The sequence below is a fragment of the Myxocyprinus asiaticus genome, chromosome 24 (genome assembly GCF_019703515.2).
Source record: "Myxocyprinus asiaticus isolate MX2 ecotype Aquarium Trade chromosome 24, UBuf_Myxa_2, whole genome shotgun sequence".
NCBI lineage: Eukaryota > Metazoa > Chordata > Actinopteri > Cypriniformes > Catostomidae > Myxocyprinus > Myxocyprinus asiaticus.
Window position 1 is genome coordinate 13,842,475 of NC_059367.1, and position 27,555 is coordinate 13,870,029.

At 38.9% G+C, this 27,555-nt stretch overlaps 1 protein-coding gene across 1 annotated transcript in view; it reads right to left on the reverse strand.

Moving 5' to 3' along the window:
* Positions 1-27,555, reverse strand: part of LOC127415073 (ski oncogene-like) — a 77,647-nt gene that overhangs the window by 41,854 nt on the left and 8,238 nt on the right. The gene's annotated exons all lie outside the window — the stretch shown is intronic.

Genomic DNA, 27,555 nt, shown 5'->3' on the forward strand with positions numbered 1-27,555 from the left:
CGTCCCAGCCACTGTAACTGTCAGTGTGGTGTGTGTCTCGCCGTATCTTAAAGCCATGCTGGCCTACACTTCAGTTTCACTACGATTCTAAGTTTGTGTATGTGTGCGTACTGCAAAAGCCACTACCACAAAACCATTTTACCCAGATCCTCCCTGGCTTATGTCAAACACACACCCACATGCATTTCCATATTCACAACTAACCAGATTTATGTTTAGATAGTGTATAAGAGATAAAAACATTGACACTTACCTAAAAATGGAAGCAGGTCCAAAAACATGCAAAAAAAAAAAAAAAAAAACAGAGAGAGAGAGAGAGAGAGAGAGAGAGAGAGAGAGAGAGAGAGAGAATTGGTTAAAGATAGCAAAAATAACCCAAATAACAGATCAAACTGCAAAACATGTACATTTTTATGAAAAATGGTTTGATCCTATGGATGTTTTATGGAAAAGGGAACATATCTGAAGTTCAAGAGAAGGAAGACAGCCTCAAGCCTGTCTCTATAAAGCACGTATTTTAGTTTGCAATAAAATAAAATAAAAAACTGGGGGAAAAAAGAAAACAAATTCCACCCACACAAAACCACAAGGCTGCATAGTGCCACATAAACACACAAAACACACAGACGTGCAGCGCTTGTGAAAAGGAAGACCTTTGCAAGTCTTTATGCATCTGTTTGCTGATCTTGCTCGATCTTTCTTTCTGTCTCTCTCTTTGTCTCTCTCTTTCTGTTTTCTGTAACCTCTGTGTAAGTGGCGGAGGGCGATGCAGCATAGCTCATTAGAGGTAGTTATAGCTTAGAGAATTTCAGCCCATAAAACCTGCCGTCTGTTCCCCCCTCCTTCAGAAAACCCTCCAATTATCTCTCTCTCTCTCTCTCTCTCTCTCTCTCTCACACACACACACACACACACGCACAGTTTTACATGTTACTCACAGAAACTCAAAAATACACACAGCCTCTGTTAAGTTGCATTTATAGTTTGCCTTCATAGATTTGTTGAAATAACAGACAAAAAAACGAATTAATTTAATTTTGTGTCACAATATCTAATTTATTATTCCACAAATCCCCACACAACCATAATTCAATCATTCTACAAGTCCAGGCTTGTTAGCCTCATGAGTGATGTGTATTTAGTGTGGTCAGATAAGAGCAAAAATATTCCTGATAGCAAAACCGCTTTGCTAATCTTCAAAGTGAGAAACCTTGACTATAGCAAAGCTTTCTTTGAGCAAATCTGCATGTTTTCTTTACATCGTAGGCAAAATACTTCGCTAATGCTCAGCTAACGAGAACCTCATGGTTTGAGTGGGACTCAAGTGGGACCTTTTGCTTTATAAATTGACACACTTGTTCACATGCTCACGCGTAAGAAATGCATATGCACACACTAGCGCACACTTGTTCTGTTAATGAATTGAAGACTTAGCAAATCTGTTTGCTTTTTTCACCTCACCCTCTCATTATGTCCTACTTCAGACACCCACAAACGATCATCATTCACAGTTATTCAACAGAAAAGAGAGAAAAAAGTAGAAGAGGGAGAAGGAGGGAATGTATGCTAACCGCTAAATGCTTTGGCAAAGAAGTTCGAGATTGGTGATTTAAAAATTAACAATGTTTTTTGTATTTATTCATTCATTTTTGAGCTGTATAGTGTAGTGAAGATCTTATAATCTAAAACATTATTGCAGAAGGGGCATAAATTTGCCATCACACTGTTAAACAATGTCAAAGACAAATTTTCTGAAAGTGTCCAATTTTACCTGTATTCTCCCTACTTTTTAGCTAATTCCTCATCTTGTGCTGTTGGAGGATAAATCCGTGCAAATTAAAATGGGTCAAGGAAGAATTATACTGTATCAATTTGTATTTTACGTCTTCAAAATGAAAGAGATCTTTGCTCTGATCGCCAAGAGAGAAATTCTCTCTTTGAGGATAAACAGTAAATATGTGTTGATGTATGAAGTGCAGACACATCAGCTGAAATTTTAAGGTGGATGACTCTCTTCAAAGACGCCACCTTCACAAGGAGATTAATCACTTAAGAAGATTGTCTTCCCCCTTTTTTTCAATACTGATGCTGTTAACAGGATTGCTTTGGCTAACGTTCCTTATTTAAAATATACCAGACTGACTGAAAAGTGGCACATTTTCATCTGAAAGGGGGATCAACCTGAGACAAAGAGCGAGAGATGATAGTTCTTTTTCAATTTCACTTTCTTTCCCCTGTGCTCTTCTATCTGTTTCTCAGCAGGCTAAGTTGTCTGCCAGGAGGACTTGGTGCTAGCAGGGGGGCTACATGTTCTTTTCTCTCTTTCAGTGCGTGTAAACTTCACACATTTACACCTACTTTTTTACCTTTTATAGCCAAGACACTTATAACTGTATAGAGACCCTCAGTTCTATTCTTTTCATTTCTGCTTCCACTCCAACTGACTGTCCCTGGTGGGACGCATTGCCCGCATGCTTGAAACGTAGTCGGGGAGTGTTGATAGGGGGCTCCGTTGTGTTTATCTGTTTTTAACCTTTAAACCCCAGTCGCTAACTGTGAACGCCCGGTTTAGCAAAAGCCCGGCTGAGAGAGTAAGAACATTTCCTTTCTCACTACCTTATCAGCCGGGCCGCATCTGAAAGCCCATTCTGAGTCTAGTTCTGTAAAAGTAACATTTTTGAGGGGACAGAAGACAACAAAAAACTAGACTACTAAGAAGTGAGAATGAAAGAGGAAGATGCGAGTTCATACAGCAGGCCAAAACGTTGTTCTCGTGAAGCATCTGTCGAAAACGTCAACCAACAAAACTCTCACTTGAACTCCAAATCAAAATCAAATAACTTTTATTGTCACACAACCATATACACGAGTGCAATAGTGTATGAAATTCTTGGGTGCAGTTCCGATCAATATAGCAGTCGTGACAGTGATGAGACATATACCAATTTACAATAAACATCAGATTTACACAACACAATTTAAAATCTAATATACACATAATTACACACAACACAATATACAAATAATAACAAACAATGTACAGTATACAAAACATACAATATAGAATACACATTATACAATAAAAATAGTATATATAGTATATATAAAATATAAAATATATATATATAAAATATATAAAACTGAGAACCTTCACCCTCACTTTTGTATTTACTCTTCTCAATTTCCGAAATGACTTTCTGAAACATGGTTAACAATTTGTAGTTGTCATTTTTGACACTTTCACCAATTGCTCTGTAGGTCAATGCATCAACACTTTAAAATGCTTGCCCATGCGAAACACAAAAGTTCCTACTGGGTGATATCTTAAGGACAGACATGAACACCAGAGTGTTGTTTAATATTAAACACAATGGACTTTTGACCTTGAGATGATGGCTATACGTTTAGAAGTTGAGAATGAGGGGTCACCTCTTTACCCCCATCACCCCTATTAAGACCAAAGGTTAGGTTGCCATGCCATTTTATGGTTGCCAGATGTTATGGAATACATGTTATGCCTGTGAACTAGCCCGAGCCTCTGTTAAGAGTGACCGCTTGACCCTGGTTACATAAACCTGGCTTCTAGAACCTCAAGGCATCAACAGAGAAAAGCCTTATAGCATGAACAGCTTGGCTATGCTGGTCCACCAGTTAGACCTGCACCAAACCAGCATAAACCAGCCTGGACCAGCAAGGAAATTTAAGCTGGGTTTGTTTGGTTGCATTGTCAAATCTAAAGAAATTCTCACAATTCTGTCATTTCCAGGATAGTCCAAGAATCGAAGGACTTAAGATGACCAGAATTCTTCAGAGAAGAAACCATTCAACAAGTACAGCTGAGAAACCTGTGCTTGTCTTGGCGAGGTCGCGAACCCACAACCACTTGAAGTAACGACTCACACCCGTGTGGGTTTATAACCCTTCGCACTGTAAAGTTTAGGAGGGGCAAGTCTGGAACCCTTTTAAGAATAACAGCCAGGCACTTTAAGTGCTATCTTCAAAAGTGATCAGCATAGACAAATCAGCTTAATGATGCCAAATGCAGCCTAATGAGCGTGGGCTTGCTAACAGCCCCTGGCCCAGGTCAGTCTCAGGTCAGGTTGAAACACAGGGCGTCAACTTTAGACCTTCCTACCTAACCACAGGAGCCACAGTGGGACTAAATGAAGTGTGAAGTGGAGCGCATAGACAGTTTGAAAGTCTGAGAAGAATGAAAAAGATCTGGAAAATCAGAAAATGTCTTTTTTACAGATCTTCTAGACCGACAAAGGGAACATGAAAGAAGATTTAATTGTTTAGAGAGGCTGATTCTGAAAGTACATTGGCCCACTATACTTCACTTCACTATTTCAGTGCAGAGCCATCAGTCTCCACACCCGCTCGAAAGTTTACGAAATGTAGAATGGCAAGGAAATTAATTTATATTCATGAGTAAAGCGATAACTGATTGGATGATTTAGTAGTATTCACAAGGAAAGCGCTACCTGATTGGTCAAAGAAACTAAAACCCAACCCCTTAACCTAACTCTTAAAAATCAGTTAGAGCTTTCCACATGTTGACTAACAAAAGCGGGGAATGCAGTAAAATTATAACTGTAAGCATTTTCAAAGCCCTGCTAAGGAGGCCCTCTTCTCTGTTAGAGAGAAAGAGGAAATTTGAGATGGTTAAGAACAGTACAGGAGGGGCCTGGGTAGCTTAGCGAGTATTGACGCTGACTACCACCCCTGGAGTTGCAAGTTAGAATCCAGTGCTGAGTGACTCCAGCCAGGTCTCCTAAGCAACAAAATTGGCCCGGTTGCTAGGGAGGGTAGAGCTACATGGGGTAACCTCCTTGTGGTCACGTTAAGTTGTGCATGGATCGTGTAGAATAGCATGAGCCTCCACATGCTGGGAGTCTTCGCGGTGTCATGCACAACGAGCCACCTAATAAGATGCGCGGATTGACTGTCTCAGAAGCAGAGGCAACTGAGACTTGTCCTCCACCACCCGGATTGAAGTGAGTAATCGTGCCACCACGAGGACCTACTAAGTAGTGGGAATTGGGCATTCCAAATTGGGGAGAAAAGGGTATAAAAAAAGAAAGAAAAAAAGAACAGTACAGGAAAGAGAATGCATCCATTTTGTTTTACAAGATCCTTTATACTGCATGGTTTTATTCCCCTCTCTAGTTCTATTACACATCTGGAGAACAGGGCTGAAGCCATGACCACCATCTCTCTGTTTCCTTCACTTTCGACTGACGTCACCTTCATTCTCTGGCCTGATTAATAGCACATGAGGGTTCAGTTGATGTAGAATTGGATGGGTTGGAGTTGGACATGTAACTATTTTCCCCCAGAAAAACCCACTTATCCGCTAGATTCTACAGCTGATGGTAACTCTACAGGTCTGTGCTCTTACAATTTTAGTTAACTGTTACTTCTGCAATGAATAACGAATATTTTCTATCCCAAATGCTGCTTTTGAGGTTTACAGTAAACATATGGAACCAGTTTTAGAACTAGATACAGGAACTGAAGGTAAACCTGCAAGATCTATGCATTCATTTAGTAATTTATAAGCTTAAAAAAGAACTTCTTTCATAAAAAAAAAGGATAAAATAGATAAAAAGACTTCAAATGTAACATAACCTTTCAATGAATTCCTTGCACATGAAACCCTAATATCTCTACGATATAAATCTAGTACAGTAGAATGACTTGAAATATCTGCAGTTTCTCACTCTTTACTAGTTTCTGCAGTGTGAGAGAAAGGGTCAGATGCACAGAGGCAATGAAGGCCGCTTTGTCCCCAAGCGAGAATCACTCTCTCTACCATTATCACCAATTAGAGAGTCTGTCCTCTTTTTAGTGAGACGGCTTTTCTCTTCTCCTCCCTAACTCTTCCCTCGCACGTAGACCCATGCACAGACACCTGCCTGAGGAAAAGGGAAAGTGACTTCTCAGTCATCATGTCCATATGCCATTCATCACAAAAGAGTATGATTCAGGAATTCATGCTTAAAAGGAGAGTGAAAAAGACAAGAAGAACGATAGAGCATTGGGTACTCCTAAGGGGCAATTATTGCCTCTCAGCTACCAAAATATGTTTAGACATTTCTGTTTATAACTTTTATTAATATTTATTATCTGTTTGCAATTATATATTATATATATATTACTACCACAAAAGGGTCTCAAGTCTCAACAAAGGTAATTATGTTGCACTATGTTGCTTTTTTGGTCACCAGGATAAACACCAGAGCTTAGGGTACCCCAACCTCCAAAATCACAATTTAACCCCTGTTTACCATTCATAAAATGTCATGGGGTCAAGCCTTACAACTGTGGGCTGGCATAGAATGACTTGCATGGTAATATTATAATAAGCTCAGATGCTGGGACCACATTATCTCAAATCAATAATTTGGGTGTTTTGAAAGGACAAACAACAGCTTTGTGAATTGTCTGAGCCCGCCACTCCATCTCCGAAAAGTTTGGATGCATGTAACAGCTGGATAATGCTATTAGCTTAAGATATTAAAGTGGTGGTGGGGGTGAAATCATAACACACTAGTCAAATAAGCCTGCATAATGAAACAGAAAAACATCCCCATGGTCTGCAACACAGGCCAATGTGGTAAACCCGTATAACACAGACAAAGAGCTGCGAATACAAATTCCTGATATAACTTGTATGACTCTTGGGAACAGAAATAAAACTTTGATGCTAAAGCAAAGCATGCTAAGCTGAGGTGAGCCCTAGGGGCCTGTGGTAAAAGCAAAGACTGACGCTCTTCCAGTGTAAGTGAAACAAAGATTTCACAGTAGAGAAGGCAGTTTAAAGTTAATTGTGTGCACTTTGCGGTTGATAAGCCTTTTGTGCCAACACGAGGTGCTGATTACCTGTTGTTGACGATAATCTGAAAAGCAGCTTTAGGGGGTTTATAGATGCGGAGAACCGGCTGCTGCCGCGACCTGGAGAAAGGTCTCTCTGACTGGAGGTGATATCACTGGTAGACCTCAACTCAGATGGATTAGATATGAGGGTTGATTCAATTTATTGATTATCTAATCTTCTTCAGATTGTAATTTAAACTCTCTCTGGAGTTCTGCCCCTTTTCTGAGAATAACACGCCCTCTACATGATGAGCGTGTGGAATTGGTGATTGAGACACTAGCTCATTGTTGCAGAGAGGGAATGTAGCCTACAAATTCATATGAAGATAATGGATGCAACCCAATGTGCATACTACCAACCCTAAATATTATGCGAGATTAGGATTAGTGCATCTCAAATTATAATTTGTTGAAAAAAGTATGCCAAAGGTAAACAGATGGTATACTATTAATGGTGCATTGTGTGCACCAATGCTTGTTTTTTGGACTTATATCGCTATCAAAGCAAATAGTTTCTGATGGTTGTCTTTCAGTTGTCGAAAACATATCAGCATTCCTAATGTCGGCAAACCCGAGCACATAAACGTCAGAGAGCATTACAGATTGGCTAAAAAAAGGGAAGGCCACTCCCCCACATTTTTTCTTTCTGTTTACAGTGCTTAGGGCTATCACAGAGACAAGTAAGATATTTCAGGACACCTATTTCAGTGATATGTCTGGAAATAATGACATTTTATACATGCTATTCCAAAAACAACAACAACAACAACAACAACAAACAGCGCCTTTAAGTAGTAATGTAATAAGGCTGTGAATTTTATTATGTGATAGCATGATACTACCTTACTCTCTTACTACATATTCAAAAGTATGTACTCTTCCAACCCACTCATGTAAAATGACTGCTGTAAAAATAGGCCCAGACTTCCTTAACCACCATTCCCACCACATGAGCAGGCAGCCACACAGGCACAAACATCACCACAGAGGCCAAATGTACTTTGCTAGTAGAGTGATAAGATAGCTGTAGTGGTGAGGGCCCTTTTTTAAGCTGAAGAAAACCATTTCGGCCCTATCTCAATGACAACAGAGGCCTCCCACCCCTCCATCTCCTCCTCTTCTCAGAAAATATCCCTCATTCGCTGATACAGAGAGGCACATGGTGAGATGCGCCTTATGGTGCAGGCTAATGTCACACTTGTGAAGGTAAAGAAGTGGTTTGTACATAGAGAAGATGAGAAAGGAGGCCAAGAATTGGTAAAGAGACTGAACAAGGGCTATCTTCTGGCATGGAGAAACAAATGGGTGAAAGAGAAAAAAATGCAAACGAGAATAGAGGGATTGAAAAAAGAGGGTTGAGTAATTGGGAGAGACAAGCCTGTGGTGGTGTGTCAGGTCTTCAAACAACAGGGTTGAGTGAGTAAGAGACAGAAAAGAAACAAGAGAGAGAAAAAGAGAAAAAACTTTCGATGTTCAGTAAAAAAGGACTCAACAATAAGGATGGCTTTGAGGCCAGGTAGCCAGTGAGAGAGATTAGGGCCAGTTGATGGAAATGCTGCATTGCCACTATCATCTTATGCTTGTTCATCATGTATATGTGCTGTTATGTCTTGCAAATGTAAACAATGTTTTTGTTGTTTTTTCAGGAAAAATACCTAATAACTTAAAATATATATATATATTTGTAGAAAACTGTTTATGGTAAAAGTTGTATACATTTCAATAGAAAATAAAAATATTATATATATATATATATATATATATATATAATTCGACATAAAATATCTCACTAAAAATAAAAATTAGCTCTTTTTTTGTAGTCGTGCCGGTGGAAATGATGGCAGTGCGAGTAAAAATCGGAACATAAATTTAGACCTAAATAAAAGAAAAAATCCTTATTGTTGAGCCCTGCCTTTTGAAGTTGCCAGGAGAGAGCAGCCATTTAGAGGAGACCTGTGATCAAAGGCAGCATTGCATCCCTGAATCCTCCTGCTGGGAATAGTCAACATCTCTCTCTCTCTCTCTCGCTCTCTCTCTCTCAAACTCAGATCAAGTGTAATCTCTCCACATCTGCCCATAAATATCACAGATTATATCAGTCTATAAAAGGTCCTGGCTGTGGTCTCTGAGGGGCCACCCTGCCCGGGCCAGTCACTGGGAAGTGGGAGTAAATGCAACCATGCGTAAAAGCATTAAGCTAAACTAGGCACAACTACTTTGCATGGCACTGCAGAGCCTGTCAGGCGCACTGTAATGCATTCTGATCCATAATAGAGAGAGAGAGTTCGCCACACTTAGCTGAATCAGGTCACACACTAGCAAGCACACAGATGCAGCTCACAGATCCTGCCTACCCATACTCACACACACATACTTTCAATTAATGACATTTTCACTCTTAAACACTGCCTGAATTAAAAATATCTAAAAAATCATAGTCTTCAAACCCTTTGAGAATACTTGCACAATACTTCCTTACTCTAAAAATATGACATTATTGATAAGATAAGACAATAAAAATCACGATGTCAAGATGAAATCAAGATTTGGAAATTAGTAAATATAAAAAGTTTAAATTAAAATTAAGCCTATTTTTAAGACCATTATGATTTTTCATGACAATTAAGGACATTTTCCTCCAAAATCTCATTATTGTAAGGCAAAACAAATCTCTTTTTTGTTACTGTAATAAACAAAAACAAAAAATAAGTAAATCAAGTAAAATCTTGTACAGATTTTTTTTTAATCAGCATTAACTAAATTTACTATAACAAATACTACTATGATATTTAAATACTTTATAATGTAAATAATATATTTTAATATATCATATCTTTTCACATTACAGTCATGAGATTTAGAGTGGAAATTAATTTTTATTAAAATAAACATTTTAAAATAAAATAATGTCACAATGCAAAAAATCTTAATGGTCCTACAATGAGGCTTTATTGTCTTTATGCAAAATATATTTCTTAGTTTGTTCTTTTGATTTTGGTTTGAAATATGACTTGGACATGATCTTGATAGGTTTTGTGAGATTCACCCACATAGAGGTGAACTTGCCCTACCAAACTTATCTAAATCAAATAATCAAAAAGGAAATTCAATATTAACCACGTTTCCACTCAACAAAGAAAAATAAGACTTTTTGACATTTATTACTTAGCCAGCTAGCTCAGATATCCTGATAACATGCTAATACCATGCTGCATACTATAGCTACACCCTGATCTTTGGTCTGGATCCACTGCCACACTTTTGTAATTAAAGAACTTTTACTCCTGTATGATGAACAGTTGACCAGCTCCATCGGGACTGGCTTTCACGGAATGACCGGCTAGCCGTCTTGAGTGTGAGAGACCATTACACACATACGGTTTACATATCTGCATGGCTGTATGGCACAACTGTAGTGTAACCTTACAGGGTTACACATGCCTACATAACCACATGCTGTAATGACTAGCGTGATCTTTAGCGTTGGCTACTTAAAGGAGAGTAGCGTCTCAACCTTAAAGGTCAAAAGTGAATGGTCAATGGGTCCAAATTAGGGTTGTCACAATTCTACAATTTAAATAATCGAAACCAATACAAGTGATGTTAAATTATTATTATTATTTTTTAATCGACTTGGTTCCTTGGTACTTCTGATATCCTTAGTCCAAATTTTATCTTGATATAAAAAAAATAAAATAAAACATGTTAAAGGAAAGATATTTTTTAATAGATGACCCAGTGTCATATGATTATTGTGACCATTTAATTGGGAAAGCATTCATTACATGTCTGCAAAGCATGGCTGCAGTAAGGAAAACAATGAGTTGGGCAACCCCCTCAGTAATGTAATTATTCTATGCATGAGCAAAGCACTCACGTCTGCAGCAGGGGAACAACTCTCTGTGTGTGTGTGTGTGTGTGTGTGTGAGAGAGAGAGAGAGAGAGAGAGAGAGAGCATGTTTTTCCAGCCCACCAGCCAGGAAGCAGTCAGTCTAACTCTTGTTTAGTACAGGAAGTGCAGATTTGCTTAGCAACCATATTAACTCTCCCTTCCCTTTCAATGACAGCCAGGTGTTCATATTATACACACTCACACACATACACACACAAATGCACATTTTCCTGATATTTGAACTCACAGAGGAAATACCACTCCCGAGACACTCGGGAGGCAGAAAAAGGTTTACGTGGGCCGCCACAGACTGCTGTGAACACACACACTGGCACAAACCTGGTACTTTCCCTTCCGCAAATTCCACTATGTTCCATTCATAAACTAAGTTTTTATTTACTTCTAGATAGGCAATCAAAGCTCAGATTCTATCCAACATCCCTGCTGAAATAAAGACAGCTTTAACCAACCTAAGCTGGTTTGCTGGTCTTAGTTGGTCTAATTTCCATGCTAAAAAAAAAATCCAGCTTAAACCAGCCTAAGATGGTTTGTTGGTACTTTCCCTTCAATGAATTCCACAATGTGTCATTCATAAACTACATTTTTGTTTACATCTACATTGACTACCAATCAAAGCTCAGATTCAGTACAACTTCCCTGCTGGAAACTAAACAGCTTTAACCAACCTAAGATAGTTTGCTCATCTTAGTTGGTATAATTTCCATGCTGAAAAAAAAAAAAAGATTAAAAAAATAGCTTACACCAGCCTAAGATGGTTTGGTGGTCTTAGCTATGTTGGTCAAGCTGGTGCTCAGCTGGTTTAGCTAGTTGCCAGTTGGTCTCCTAGCATGACCAGTTAAAAAAATTCCCAGAACCCATCTAAACCCAGCAAACAGACCAGTCTAAACAGGCTGGGAGATTGGCAAATCAGCTTAGGTTGGTTTAAGCTGTGTTTTTCCAGCAGGGTTCAAAACCCTGAGTCGTTCAGCCATAAGAACACTGCCCTGTAACTTAGAGATAGACCCAGTCTATGAGGTCTTTGGCTCCGATCGACTGATTGATGTTTCTATCACAGAGGATACAGGAGATTAATGGGGGGGGGGGTTGGGAGTTGACAGGAAGTTGAGCCAGTTCCACTCAACAGAAGCTGAAGAGGCCGTCCGATATGTTATCGAAAACTAAATAAACATTTATCAGCATGTTTGCTCTGCTTGGCCCAATCCCTTCCCTGTCTCTGCATCTGGGCGCCAACTCCGGTCTCAAGTTCAGCCACACAATTTACTCGCCAAACAAATCCTGAACTCGGTTGCTATTAAATACAAGCAGGAGTGAATGACTGTGATCTTGCTCAGTCAATGCTTGGAGCTGTCAATTATGCACAATGAGCCGGTACACAGCAGGGTTTGGCCACTATCGTTTGCCAGTTTTCACACAATGATTTCTTAAAACTGGTCACCTTTAGCTGAGAGGATAGCTTGTTTACACAAGTGTCGATGTGAAATTGAACACTTTTCATATGGGGCTTTTTCTTCGCTGGGGCTTTTAAAATAAGAAGGGAAGAAAAAAGAAAGAAAAACACAACCACATGCCTTTAACTGAATGAGTTTGCTTTACAATCTGCTCTTTTGTTTTCTTTCAAATTGGTTAATATTGTTGAAATGTTCCAACAACTGGCTCCTGAGCAAATTCAACATTTCATGCTTTTGGTGAGGGCTTTGTAGATGGCGAATTGCTGTGCTTGTTGGTGGTGCTGCTGTTGTTGTTTGGCAGCCCTTGTCTTTGGAAGAGGAGAATACAAAAGAGCTTTGATTGGAGTGTGTGTTTGTTAGATTTGTGCTGACATCTGTGTGTCTGAGTGTGTATGTGTGATGTTGGCCTCAGCTGAATGCTCAGCAGGTTGACTAGAACATGCTGGCTGTTTCCCTCAAAGCCGCCAACATTCTGTTCCAAATGAGTTCAGCTCGGGGAGAGCCTTCGCTCTGGGGCACAATCACAAGGCTTACTGTTACAGGAATGAAAGAGGGGAGAGGGGGTGGGTCCTGTGAACGGGGACAGGAGAGATCTATCTAGAATGAGAATGAGGCAAAGAGGAAGTGAGGGATAAAAGTTTAGAACATATAACATAACAGTACTTGTTCTGTGGTTTTGCCTTGTCTTGGGGTTGACTTGGGGGTCCCAAACTCAGAAGATAGTTTGGGACTTTGAAAAGGTGAACTAACAAAGTAGACTGCTGTAAAAGTCTAAAGGTACATTCACACTCACAGTGATTAAATTGCTGGAAGTTTCCAAGTTTCAGTATTACTGGTTACAAGTAGGCGTTCCCCATGTTCTGGAGTCCAAGTCAAGTATCAAATCCCTTTTTTAGTCAGCACTGTGTGGGTGAGAGAGATGGGTCCTGCTTTGCTCTTGCACTGCGGCCGGTGGGGGATACGCTGTGCAGTTGAATCGGGGTAGCGCCGTTTCCTCACACTTTGAGTATTTTGAGTGGCCTACTATTTGACCGGCCCACCGGGAAAAGTTGGTGGGCCGAAAAATTGCCAACTTCCATTGAAAATGAATGACTTCTGGTCATTTTGTCACTGCAAATCACTGTCGGTACATTTACATTCACATTGCAGTTCGATTTTAGTTGGACTAAACCAATAATTTGTCTTTTGTAAATGTCATGTTAATGCTTTAGTCCGACTGAAATCATCAGTTTTTTTTGCTAAGTCCTTGATGCCCTTCCTTCAAATTCCATTACATGTTGTGTCATGTATTCTTGGACAGACAGATAAATACTGTAGCTTGACAATGCAAAAAAAAAAAAAAAAAAGATTATGTAGCTTCATTATAACAGTGCATGTAAACGTACTAAGTGTAAATTGCCTTTGAGACCCCACATAAGACAGTTTGGTTTGGTTCTTTGTCTGGGTACGGCCAAATGCTGGACCACTCGAAACTTCACATTGCTGAAAAAACCATTGTCTTCAACCAGTGTCAAATTAGGGTGCAGTGAATACAACATTCAAGATCACTGTTTATGGTCACTATTTAGTTCATCTAGAGCAGATCCAACAAACTGAATAGACCTTAGGTAAATGGAGAGCCCCACGAAGTGGAAGAACTGGCTGAGGCCCAGCAAGAGCGACTACACCCAGGCAGAGGAGAGATCTAAGCCTCCTCAGGAGACAGTTTGAGCAGTTGAAAAAAGACGGGTCCAATTTCATCTGATAAGCAAGCAGAGCTGGAAGAGGGTCCCTGCACATGGGGACACAGAGAGTGTGTGTTCTTTTGTCATTGCTGCCAAAAACTACACACTCAAGAATAGAACCTGCTAGCTTAGATACCCTCTTCTTTCCTTTTCGCTCTCTTTCAGACTTTCTCTCACTTAATAAATGTTAATTTCCAATATTAATGCAGTTGCTCTTGTTTGTTGCCATATCAACTAGCCAACTCGCCCTAAGAACTTAAATGCGTCGGTGCACAGCCATTTTCAGATCTCTCCAAGATGTTCAATCGGGTTCAAGTCTGGGCTCTGGCTGGGCCACTCATGGACATTCACAGAGTTGTCCCGGAGCCACTCCTTTGTTATCTTGGCTGTGTGCTAAGGGTCGTTGGCCTGTTGGAAGATGAACCTTTGCCCCAGTCTGAGGCCACTCTACCATACAGGCCTATTTGGTGGAGTGCTGCAGAGATGGTTGTTCTTCTGGAAGGTTCTCCTCTCTCCACAGAGAAATGCTGGAGCTCTGTCAGAGTGACCATTGGGTTCTTGGTCACCTCCCTGACTAAGGTCCTTCTCCCCCGATCGCTCAGTTTGGCCAGGCGGCCAGCTCTAGGAAGAGTCCTGGTGGTTCCAAACTTCTTCCATTTATGGATGATGGAGGCCACTGTGCTCATTGGGACCTTCAATGCTGCAGACATTTTTCTGTACCCTTCCCCAGATCTGTGCCTCGATACAATCCTGTCTTGGAGGTCTACAGACAATTCCTTGGACTTCATGGCTTGGTTTGTGCTCTGACATGCACTGTTAACTGTGGGACCTTATATAGACAGGTGTGTGCCTTTCCAAATCATGTCCAATCAACTGAATTTACCACAGGTGGACTCCAATCAAGTTGTAGAAACATCTCAAGGATGATCAGTGGAAACAGGATGCACCTGAGCTCAATTTTGAGTGTCATGGCAAAGGCTGTGAATACTTATGTACATGTGATTTTTTTCGTTTTTTATTTTTAATACATTTGCAAAGATTTCAAACAAACTTCTTTCACGTTGTCATTATGGGGTATTGTTTGTAGAATTTTGAGGAAAATAATGAATTTAATCCATTTTGGAATAAGGCTGTAACATAACAAAATGTGGAAAAAGTGAAGCGCTGTGAATACTTTCCGGATGCACTGTATAGCCACAAGACATTAACATTATAAATGTTAAGATGATTTTAGTGTGACAAAATAAGGGATTTATCAGAGTTACAACATATACCAGATAACTGCGTTTACTGGTGTTACGTCATCATGACAACAACATTGTAATATTGGAAAGGCCTATAACTTTACACAGATTTGATGTATCAATTGAATGATTAATTTAAATACTTATATCCAGGACTGTTTGATATGGCAAATTGTGTCTTCTCTCATTCTGCTTGCTTGCTTCATCTTCTTCCCCCTTCCATTTTACCATCCATTCCTCCATCCATCTCTTCTCAGAATGGACACTTTAGCCTGTGTTAGCTTCAAGTGAGCTTATTATGCAGCCCAGGCCTTATCAATTCACTTCTGTCTCAATTTGCATCAGTTTTACACTGTCTCTCCTTGGCCGTGAAGAGCCGCATTGATTTACGACTCAATAGATCTCCTGAACAATTTCAAACAGACCTGGCCGACACACAGTAGAGCTTGTATATTAAAAGTACGAGCATATTTATACAGTCACTTCATTACAATCAAGCAAGTGAAGATATATAGGATAAGTTTGGATGCGCTGGTAATATTTCTATTGGTTGACTGCGATTTGGCTTGGTGGGTGCTGTTTTAGTGTCATTATTTTTTTCCGATTGCAAAGCGGCTTTTAAAGCATGTAATAGCAAAGCTATTCTTCAAGCATCAATTACAAAATTTTTGCAAAAGACTTGTTTCTCTCCGAGTCTGATTAAAGTGCAAGGGCAATTTGTTTATCCGCTCACGCCCTTGTTAAAGTCTGTGTGTACGTGTGGGTGTGTGTATGGCCCTGAGATCTATTGATTACTGCAGGAAGCGCATTCTGATGTTACACTGGGCTTCCTGAATTTGATGCCATCTCCTTAGACCTTGTATGCGAATGCATTTTGACAGTGTGTGTGTGTGTGTGTGTGTGTGTGTGTGTGTGTGTGTATGTATTTTTACCTCCCCTCATACACAGACAAAACAGCTCAACCTCTGTCCTTCCTTAAAGACACAACATCTCTCCAATGACACAGACTTCTGTCTCGCTTGCCCACAATAACAGGCTATAGCTCAGTGTGTTTCTGAATAACACTCCAGCCACAGAGCCGCCACATTCTCCATCTTATGAAATCACTTTTCCACAGCTTAAACATTTTTATCACTGACAAAATAAAGAATATAATGGCTCTCCAACCTAAGGTGTGTGGACACGTAGTTAAAAGCCACAAAATTTACAAAACATTGACGTTTTCTTAAATCTCCAGCACTTTGTGTGACTAAGCCAGAGGGATAGTTCACCCCTCATCAAATAAAAATTCTCTCATGGGCAGTGTCAACAGTCATCAAAATAAAATAAAAAAATAAAAAATATGTCATTCAGGTTTGAAATGCAATGAAACAGAGTAAATTATGTCAGGTTTATTTTAAGGTGTAACCCATAAATATGTGTTTGCTAGGTTCCTTCCATGTAAAAAGAGTTAAATTTAATTCAATATGAGCACAGATTATAATATAATATAACATAATATAATGTCTTGACCTCAGTACAGAGGAACTTGCTGATCAGCTCAAAGCTGCAAAATACAGTTAGAACATTGATCCACTAAAGGCATGGATTGTTAGAAGCCAAGGTAAAGAGATAATTAAACAGACTGATTCGCCTAATAGTGAGATGAAGGTCAAAGTATAGAGAGCGAGAGAGAAGCAAAATATCAGACCACTATTACAAAAGTCTGTGCAGGACAAATGTAAATAGTAGTGACCTGTAATTAGATACCACAACTGCAACGCTATATGTGTCAGACGTTCTACTTCATCGAGACAGCCGTACAGAAAGGAAACAAAGACGTATTGTCAGATATAAGATGCCTCTTTAAAACCTGGCGGGCTAGTCGGAGACTAAGAGGGTACAATTATCTTCAATTTCCTCATGGAAAAAAAAAGGCCTGGGAGAGATTTTGTTCGACTATCTCTCTGTGTCTCTGTGCAAGCTTGTGTTTGCATGTGAGTGTGTGTGACAGTCCTTTTCAGTACGAGATTACATGTGTGGGCAGGCGAGGAGTGGTTTCAGACAGTAAATCAATGGATTCCACTGTAGTGGTGGTGTAGAACGTCTGCATGTTAGCACAGAGCACAGGGGGAGCAGCACAGCTTTAACCTGAGCCCTTACCTCGCTTCACAGGCACACACACACAGAGCTCTGGTTTCACACACAGTGTTTTATTTAGCATGTCCATTGTCAGCTCATTTGGAGGAGTGGTACCGGGTTGAAATAGTATTAATTGTGAGGGATCAATGACTCACAATCGCTAACCTGAGGCACCACACCAGACCGGATGCTAATGGTATTATAAACCATTGTTTCCAGCACTTTAATTCACCTGGAGTAAACTGAGAGCATACATACACACTCCTTCCTCCCCCAAACCTCATGGCCTTTCCAAACTTCTTCTGACTAGTTAAGAGCTCTAACCACTCTATGATGGCCAGGATAGGAGTCAAAAATAAATAATTCCTCCACTTTCTTAAAGATCTGTCAGCAAAATCCTGCCAAATTACAGGGATCGTTCACCCTCATGTTCTTTCTTTTTTTCAAAGGAGCACAAAAAAGAGATATTAGGAGGAATTTGGCCTCAGTCACCATTCAATTTTATTGTATGGAAAAAAGATGCCATGAAAGTAAATGGTGAGTGAGGCTAACATTCTGACTAACATCTCCTTTTGTGTTCCATAGAAAACAACAGTCATATCTGGGTTTGGAACAAGATGAGGGTGAGTAAATTATTACCATATTTTCATTTTTGGGTGAACTATCCCTTTAAACCGTATCAAATAAATTGACCAAACCTGATGAGGTGGACTAACATAGTTCCAAAACAGAGACGGTGTTCTCACCCTTCAGCCATTTGGAAATTCACCCATTCTGTATTTAAATAATAGATTTAGGATATGGAAGCCTAAATTCAATTCACCAAAGATAAAATAGCTAAACCACTGGCCTATGTAAACATATCTCTCGCAAATAGCCTAATTGTACAAGGTTTTTCCTGGCTCAAGATGAGGCAGAGGTGGTACCATCCTGATCATGTGCACACATACACATGTACCATGCCTTCCCCTGGCTGAAGCAAACACTTACAAGCAACATATTTTAGGTATTCTAATAAATAGATGATTGAAGAAAATGACAATTATCAACTTATTTAATTAAAAAAGCTAACCTGTTCAACATTAAATTAATTAAATACAACATAACAGCTAATGTGTTCATTTATAGTTAACAAACAGCAAACTTGATTAACCTCTTAAACCGATAATAAGATCATCTCTGATCTCAGGTATGTGGGTGGGTATGGTGGAAAGGGACGATGTGTAGAGACCAATCGGCCACTGTTTTACAGCTTGGATTGGACTGATCGCTTAGATTGACAGGTCTTGATTTACCATACGCACAACTGAAACAATGCTGGATCTAATTACTTGTTACTTATTCTATGTAATTATGTTTCTGGTTTATTGTGGCATTAACAAATGTAAGTAGTTCTTAGGTTCAGTAAAACCCTCAGAACACTTGTTTGGAGAGTTTTTTGGACTTTTGATAAAAAAGGCTACCTTGGTTCCAAATGCCATAACTTGCTTTGAGATAACGATACAAAATTTTGCCCAGATACAGATGACATGATTGTAGCCATCATGTCAAGCATGAATAATTAACTAAATGAATAAATAAACTGCATCACTTTCTCAGCAGTGTTGTAACATAAGAGACTCCAAACATGAGATGTACATGTTTGCATTTTTGAGAAAATCAATGTCACTGAAATAAGGCCATGAAACACTTAATAGATTTTGTAGACTCCAGTTTTCGCTCACAAAATTAAATTTTGTGAGACACTTTTTGTGTTAGAAAGGCCGTATCGGATCACGCTCTTCTTCTGAGGTAAATTCACAGCGTGTCTTCTTCCAAAAACGATAATGAGCTCAAACGGGAAAGACTGTACCTCTCGTTGGTTTCATACAGATTACACAATCAGAGAATATTTGTTTTCGATTTAAATTGGTTCATTTAAAAGTAGACAATTCAAGCTTTCTACAGACATATTTTTCATGTCTGTGGCAAGCATACGCTGAGTTTCGGTTCATTTTCGTGACGCGCTCCTGACAGAAGTTCACGGAGACCGAGATGGCAGAAAGTGCATCCTGTATGATTTCTTTATTTTACAAAACCACAACATTTTGCTGTAAAATAAACCCTTTATAGTTTCGAATGATGTCTTCCTCTTATCTGTATGACCAAAAATGATGGAGTATTTCTTTCTGCTGTTATCAGGGAAAGTCAGGTGATTGCACCGGCGCAAATTAAATTAAAATACTGAATTTTGATGGCATTTCTGACCCTGCACGACGCTATTTTGAGCCAACGCCTGATTAGCTTGCTTGTTGTTAAGCTTAATGGAGGGCTATTGCCTAAGTTCTGCTGGCTCTATGGAGATTTTTTTATAGTGGTTTAATTTCACAGCAGTGGCAAACACAAAGTTTAGAGCAAACATTATACTTACCCTGACAGTTGGAGGCGGCACGAAATTTGATGGAGGTGGCCGCCTCATAATTCTCTATGCAGGAAAAACCTGTTGTAAATAAACACAATTGTCCTCTCTAATGCAGTTTGTGAATTCAAACACCTATGTGCTCCTAAACTTTAGAGGACTATGTGCTATTTTACTATTTTATTTTAGTACAATTTCAGTTTCAGAAGAAAAAAAAATGGGAAAAAACTATTCAATCAGAACGCTAGGCTCACTATTCACCAAAATCACCACTCAAACATTTCTTTCACAATGCAGCTGAACAAATTATGATTCAAAAAGTCATTTGCTAACCACAACGTGAAATCATTTAAAAACCACAACATTATTCACTTCGAGGGCCAGCAACTTGTGCAATATTGTTAGCATTTGACAGCAAAGGCTCTAGCAAAACTAAGAGCGGGGGAGGGGTATTGTTGAACAGAGACAGACAATCTTTTGTTACCTGTTCAGCAAAATCAAAATAGCCTGCAGGCTTAAGGCTGGAACTGATACGCCGCGTCTCTTAATCAAAGAACAAAATGGCAAGTCCTGCGTCTCGATTCATCTACCTATACTGCGCCCTTAAAGTGTCTACTTTTTTTGTTATGGAAAAGTACACACTTTTGAGTGTGTCGCAAAAGAGTGAGCAAATATTGAGACTAGGGGTTGCATAGACTAGTCAACTAGTCAACTAGAACTAATATAGTCTACACTGTCAGCCTGAAGTCGACTTGTCACTTTCCACATGATTTACAAAACGTCTGTAGGAAATTCAGTGGGTGGCGGATTTCCAAATTGTAGGATGGCAAGGGAAGACTCATTCATATAAATGAGGAAAGCTCTATCTGATTTGTTAAGGTTAGGTTTAGGGGTTGGGTTATAGTTTCTCTGACCAATGAAGTAGCGCTTTCCTGATGAATATTACTGAATCGTCCAATCAGTTATCGCTTTACTCATGAATATAAATTAATCTTGCCCTGCCATCCTACGTCTTGGAAACTTGCCAGCATGTGTGGATTCTGATGGCTCTGCATTGAAAGAGCGAAGTGGCTCAAATGTACTTTGATAAAGATGACACAAAAGAATGACGTCAATGATGCTACATCATGAGTTGACTATTAAAAATCAGTAGTCACGCAACCCCTAATTGAGACATACTATCAGGTTCTAAAATTGTGTCATGAAATAACAGACCTCTTGGTCGCAAAGTTACATGCGTCCTGTCACCGCAAACTGAAACATCAATTAAAATTCTAGAATTATCTACCACATCTTCAATGTTATAAAAAGTCAGAAAGACATTTGCATGACACTGTGCTGGATCCCTTTATTTATTGTTTTAGTCTTTGGCAGTGTCACATTACAATTACATCGTTACAACAGTCCATTGAAAGATAATCTGACCTCCGTCATAAATGGCAAAAATAAAATGAGAACAGACAATTGTGTTAATTTGATTGATGTTTCAGTTTGGACTTTTTCCCTTTTTATTTCAAATGGTGCTGACACTTTTCCTTAAAGATCATTTTCTAGAAAGAAAGCTCTTAAAAACACACAAGAGCATCCACAATAAGCAATACAAATACAGTAGATGGACATAAAATCATGCAGGTAGATGATAATGATCATGAATCACTCAAACCCTTTTCTGTTCCCTGTGTAAATGGAGCAGATGATCATCAGAAAGTACAAAATAAAAAAGACTAGGCCTACTATGGAGTGAATGTATCCTTAACATTTATGAATCAGAATGTATGCATTTTAGAAATATATTCAGCAAACAATTTCACAACATTTACAATTCAGAAAATATGTGAATGTTAGAACCATGTTCAGTGAATGTATTTACATTACATTTAAGAATTAACTAGAATGTGCATACATTCGCTCTTTTAAAGAGGGTTATAGACAAATATGACATTAAAACACAATGCAATGTTTTCAGATGAAACATTCTTTCGTAAATATCTGTAATGGCGGTCCATATGTTGAGTTTCTCTTTCTGTCCTGCACGCTACACCATAACATCAAATTGTTAGCTATGCTAGCCTCACTCTGAAAAGAATAGGACAATAAAAAATTTGATAATGTTAATGAAAACCCAGGGCAAATGAAACACAACAAAAGTCATCTGACTTGAGTGCAGGGCTTGTGAAGACCACAGCCAAAACAATAGACTCAGGCCTGGGCTTTGTCTTCTAGTCTTAGTCCCATTCCTAAACTCTATCTTATCCTTTTCAGACATTTGAAGGACAAAAGGAGCTCAGTCGTACCCCAGGAACGGGAGATGAGACCTTGGTGTGCTCTCCATCACCCGAACACAAAACCCTTCTTGTGGCCAGGAGTGTCCCTTGACACTGGGTCTGCACCCTCCCATTCTTTAATATTCAATACTCTTGCGAGACACAAACACACTTGCACACGCACAAACGGCAGACAAAAAAGACCCTCTTATTTGCCTCCCAATGAAATGCAACACGCAGGACACATCAATGGCAGAGCCATGCTGTGTTGCAGACAGCAGTGTGTGGTTGATCATTTAGATAGGGTGTGAGCACTGACTAACATCCACACACACAAGCACACACTCGCCCTCTGCCCCAGTTATGTGGCCTGTAATCTTGAAGGTTATCGTTAAAAAGGGATTACTGTGCCTTATGTGGTCAGAGTCTCACCTGAGTGGTGTCACAGTGGAATCCTTATGTCTTGTAGCAAACTATAGTGTGGGACATTTCGGGGACATCCAAACTAGGGTTATTAAATTGTTTTAATTATTAGCTTTGTGTAAAAACCATAGAAGTCTATAGTTATGTCCCCAATTAGATTATTAAGTAAACGTGTGGGTGTGAGAATGTGTGGATGTTCTGATTCAGTGATGAACCATTTGGGTGAGTGACAGACAGATGGAGTTATTACGAGTAAGTAAATGTATTTACCTCTTAATGCAAATTCACACTAAATTGTGCAATTCATCGCATCCATACCCTGCTGCCTGTCTGGCAGTGACATCAGTACAGCAGTCAAGATTGTAAACCCATCATCTGTTTCTCTCTCTCTCTCTGTCTCCACTGTAGATGTTGCCAAGAGCCCAGACAGCAGCATATTTCATGCTGTCCTGCAATTCCACTCACAGCAAACATAACTAAAGGATTTGAGTTACATTTTTGTCCAGCCATGTACAGTAATAGTATATCTGTCTACTCATTTCAATGTCAAATTACACATTATAAAGTAGGATCCCTCTGTGCAGGGCACGCTTCAAAGAACTGCAGTTATACAAGTCTGACTAACCAAACCAAATTATGGTGCATCTTAAACCAAATGCCACAGGGAACAGATGAGGGCTTCATTTAGAATAGGGTGAGGAAGAATGCTTAGTTATTTGTGAGACTATATCTTTCTTTTCGTGTCTGGGTACAAAGCTATACAGTAAAAAAAATAAAGAAAACATGTCTTGGTATATATATATACATATATATATATAAGTAATTGAATTTTTCATTAAGGAAATAAAGCCTGTTTTAAGTGCCGTTAAGATTTGTTTGCATTGCAACATTATTTTAAGCACGTCTAAGCAATTAAACACAACCCCTCTATTTACATTTAGGAGCCAAATATCTCTTTTTAGTTGTCAAATTACAGATTTGTTTGGATTTTGGTGGCGAAATATGACCTGGACCTTTCTAGACATTTTTAATGTGATTCACCTATATGGTAGGGTAACATGCTATGTTGATGTACTAGCTTATACATATTGTTACAGTATTATAGTGTCTATTTTCCTTTAAAACTTTGTTATGTCAAGCTATGGCATACATATATATAGATAGCTGCTATAGGGGCAGATTGTCTCCAAAAAAATTCATTTCAGTTTGAATGAAGAAGTGTCACTCTCTCTGCATGTGTGTGTGTATGTGTTCAACTGTCATGCTGTCTCTGTCAGACAGCCATGTGTCCAGTGGAAGCTGAACAGAGGCCCCCGATTGGTCAGTCGGTCTGAATAGAGAGGGGTTTGATGAGAAGGGTCATGTGTCAGACTGCTCTTAAACACACACACAAATACACACATACACACACACACACCACCAGCAAGAGGCATACTCCGTCACACAAAGAGAATGGGGTTCGGCTGACACAGCAGAAAATCCAATGCACACACACATTTTAGCTCAACAATCTACAATCATAGTATCGATCAAAAGAATAGGAATCAAAATTCATACAGGATGCATTTTGTGAGGTTGTATATGTGTGGCCCTGAGAACAGAGGTGGTCCTAACCCTGTATTCTTTTGTGTTTGAATGTGGATGCATCGACATGCCAGTGTCGCACGATATATAATATGAATTAGCCAAATTTAGAAAAGTCATATGAATCCTGACAATTTCGTGTGTTGGATATACTCTCATATATACTCACAGACATAAGAAAACAGCTTGTCATATTGACAAATAACTAAAGATAAGGTATAATGTGCAATCAATAGTTACAAATTGATTACAAATAGTGAACTTTTACATTTGCAATGCATTTCACTCCCATATTGTAACGTACTTCTTTAAAGTTCAACTGAACATTTAGTTGTAAATCGAGCAGGACTGGATTTTATCTATCTGTATTTGATTGGATTGTGAAAAGTAGGCTATGATATTATTGGTGAATACTATCTGTCCCCGCCCAAACGGCCTTGGTTTCGGCAACAGAAAGCAAAAAAAAATTCGCAATCGTTTGCAATAAGATCAGGGACATTTATTAAGAAAGTAAATATGGTCAAACTTAACAACACTTCATAAAAGAAGGATTACAATTTGGATCTATATGATCTATATGTTGATATACGGGCAAAGGATGGAACGGAAGGTGAGTTGCACAGATCGCAGAGGCGTATGTGATGAATTTTTCAAAGCGGAACTCATTCAGTAAACAGTGTTTCTCTTTGCCTGTGCTTAACTTCCATTAATAATACATCTCTACAGTCACAGTGAATGAATGCAAAAAGAAGGAATGAATGATATTAATGTTTTATTTATTTAAAGCAAAGTGCACACGTTACAGAAATAAGCTGTCAGACAGAATGTTGGATTGAGTTCCTTGTTTTGTTAATTCATTCAATCTTTCATTAGACTTGTTATTCTGGTGCGCCCAAGACATGTGATCTCATCCTAACAGTCTGCCTAACATTTAATATTTACAATGTCTGGTCAGTGTTTTCACCAAATCAAAAACTGACCTCACACTTTGTCACATATTAGCACTTCTAGTCTCACACAGACAATCACAGTATCTGCGGAAACACCCCCCCCCCCCCCAACATGCATCTATTTTCCCACCCCTCCTCCCTTTTAATGCCAGACATAGAAAAAAAAAAAGTCCCACACTCTTCTGTCTGCCACCCCCATCCCATCTTCCTCACCTCCCCCAGACACATCTTTCTCTCAGGTATATGAATGCCTTCCCAATGGCCAGCCAATACAAACACACAAACGTAGACTGGGTTGAATGATGTGCGGGGGTTGGGTGGAAGGAGTGTGAAAGAAAGGAAGCCCCGTGATGAACCTCTCTCTTTTATCTGTGTTTATCTCCATCTGACATTAATGAGATTGCTACTGCAACCCAAGAGGGAGGGGGTGGACAAGCTAGAAGGCTTAACTGTGTGTGTGTGAGTGCGTGTGCTTGCGGCATGAATATAATGTCACAACGCAGTCTAGCTATGATGAAGGACAATTACGCAAGAAGGAATAAATAGCAAAAATATACCGTCTTGTTTGCTTTTGCCATAAAACTCAATGGATTTTGAGAAATCTTGTAGCCTTTGAAATCTAAACATGTTTTGTCATCACATGACGAATCTCAAGAATCCCAGTGTAGGGCTTGGGTTAGATCACTTAAGTTAAAACACTGTTGAAGAATTTAGTGAGAGTTATGGTTGGATATTGATACAGATTTCTCATTTTCATTTGATTTTGATTCACAAGCACTCGATTCGATTCCAATTTCGATACAATTTGATTTGATTCGGATTCATGTGGGTATATTTCAATTATAACATTAATTTTACTTCCATATGAAAGATATTTTGTCTTAGCTAATGCTTTAAATTATCCAGGCAACCTTCTATCTTGGTATATTGCAAAAAATTTAAAATAGGGCTTAAATTTTGCAGTTCAACTGCTATTTATTTAACAGATGTGATAATCAACACAACCAAAAAAAAGTAAACTTTAAACTGAAAGTAAAAGATCGATCTTGGGATTTTAAGAATCAGTATCAGGATTGTTCAAATGAAGATTGCGATTAATCGGAAATTCTATAATTTTACCCAGCCCTAGTTAGAGTAGATGGCATATTTCATTTGATGCAGACTGAAAAGAGTGTGCTGATGATATGAAAGAAATTCTCCTTGAGATAATACTGTAAATTATACAGGGAACCTTCTAGGATGTTACATTGAAAAAAAAAGGATTTAAAAAAATTAACAACAGGGCCACAATTATGCAGTTCAACTGCTATTTATTTAATAGATATTAGGGCTGGGTGATACAGCTAAAAAATGTATCACGGTATAATGTTTCATATCATTCAGTATCGATAATTATTGATACATTTTAATAACCTTTTTTAAACAAAGACCAGTAGAAAAAAGGTTTGAATTTAACCACTGTATTTTTTATTTACCCACTCTATTAAGGCAAACAAAAAAATAATTTGAGTTTTAACAGTCAAAAACAAAACAAAAAATTAAACAAATATCTTCTTTCTTTTATCTTGTATGAAGATTAAATAAATAAGTGTTATATCATTGTATCGTTTGGAGGATTTCTCATAAGGCTTTGTTGCCGAGTACCTCTCCATCGTGGACTGCTTGTGGGTTGTTTCTTGAGGTGAGGTAGTTGTAGATCGTGGTGGATCTGGTGTAGACATGCTGCATATTCCAAAGGGTGGAAGCGGTTAAGGTGATGAAATAAGTTGCTTGTGTTTCCGTACTTGGCCGGGACATTTTTTTTTTTTTTTGCAAAGCTTACACACAGCGGTGTTCTGATTTGGTCAGACACAGGGAAACCAAAAAACTGCCACACTGGCGAGCTGACATGTCCTTTTCATTCACAATCTCCTCATCGCCGGCAGGCACGGCACTCATTTTCGCATGTGTTCATGTGTTCTGATGGCGCAACCGAACCCCACAGCAATGCAACTTGTTATTGGCTGTTTGCTTGTCACTCGTAGCACGCTCCTTTATCAAGCCATATGATAGGCTGTTTATGATCCGGGGACGGCGCACGCTTGAGGGTTGTTCATGTAACCAAACTTCATGTCTATTTACATTTTAATGCATTTAAGTGAATCTATCGAGCGGTATATCGAACATTTTTTATATCGTTATCGATAAAGGTGTACCGTCGATAAATACCGATACCGTTTTATCGCCCAGCCCTAATAGATATAATAAATCAACACAGCCAAAACTGAAGTAAAAGTAAAAGATCGATCTTGTTATTTTAAGAATCGATATTAAGAGAATAGATGGCAAATGTCATTTTATGTGAATTAAAAAGAGGGTGAAGATATCAATATTTCGGATTGTCGTGTTCCAAGGTTTCGATGATTAAGCCGACGCAATATTGAAAATACAACCTTCCACAAATTTCCAGTTGACAAAAAACTCTGTAAAACAAAAAAGTTTTAATAACTTGCCCTATGACCTCAAGACATTTTGAACAAGATGTACATCCGCCCTTACAGCCTCACATTCGTGGCGTCTACTTTCACTAAAGTCTATTTCTTAAATATATGTGATCCCTTAAGCATA